This window comes from Egretta garzetta, unplaced genomic scaffold, assembly GCF_000687185.1.
Source record: "Egretta garzetta isolate BGI_Z169 unplaced genomic scaffold, ASM68718v1 scaffold1450, whole genome shotgun sequence".
NCBI lineage: Eukaryota > Metazoa > Chordata > Aves > Pelecaniformes > Ardeidae > Egretta > Egretta garzetta.
Genome location: NW_009258326.1, coordinates 12,199 through 13,140, shown reverse-complemented (window position 1 = coordinate 13,140; position 942 = coordinate 12,199).

The window sequence follows — 942 nt, the reverse complement described above, 5'->3', positions numbered from 1 at the left end:
TTTTTTTCCTCACGCAGCAACCCCCTCGGGGACGGAGAGGAGGCGGCTGCAGGGAGACTGGTCCCACCTGCAGCAAAATGGGAAGAACTTGGAGGGGTTCCTCCAGAAAAGCACGTCAGCACCAGCACCTTCCCGGCCAGGGCTGGAGGAGCTGAACTGGGATTGCTTTGAGGGGAAGGCAAAAGCTCCTTGGCCTCAGCAAGCAGGATTTGCCTCCTTCGAGCCGTCTGGGAGGCCAGGAGGACAGGAGCACCATTACTGCCAGCAGCCATGCGCGCAGCATCCAGCAGCTCCTGCCTGGCCCTGGCAAGGGTCTGCCAGGAGGAGGAGGAGGTGACCTGCTCCCATGGGCACGCTCAGAAGGACCATCAGCTCCCCCGCTGGGGTGGGGCTGGCATGGCTGTGGTGGGGAGGACGACACCGAACCTGAGCTCTCCCGTGGTCCCCGGTGCCACCGTCTGTGCAGTCACATCTCAAACCACCATCGCTTTAGGTACCACAGCGCTGGCTTCTGCAGAGCCCTCTGCTTCCCTCCTGCTGCTGCGTCCTCGAGATGCTTGGAGCCATCGCCACCACGCAGCAACACGAAGCCCTTCCCGGCTTCCAGCTCCTCCAAGACTCCGGGACCCACCGCCTGCTCCTGGATCATGTCCCTGCTGGGATCACACCCGTCCCTCATGCACCGGGGGACCAGCAATACACCATCGCGTTGCCACTGTGTCCGTCCTTGCCAGCGGCTCCTGTAGGGATCCGTGGGGTCTTGGAGCAACACGGGAGCAACAAAGCAAACTGTGACCGTCTGATTGCTCGTTACCTGCCGGCACCATTCTGTACATAACCCACCGGTCCCACTATCTCCTCCCCTCTGCACCTCGCATCCCGCTGCCAGGAGCCAGGCAGGACTGAGAAGGTACACGAGAAGCGGTGAGCAGGGACCCGGGC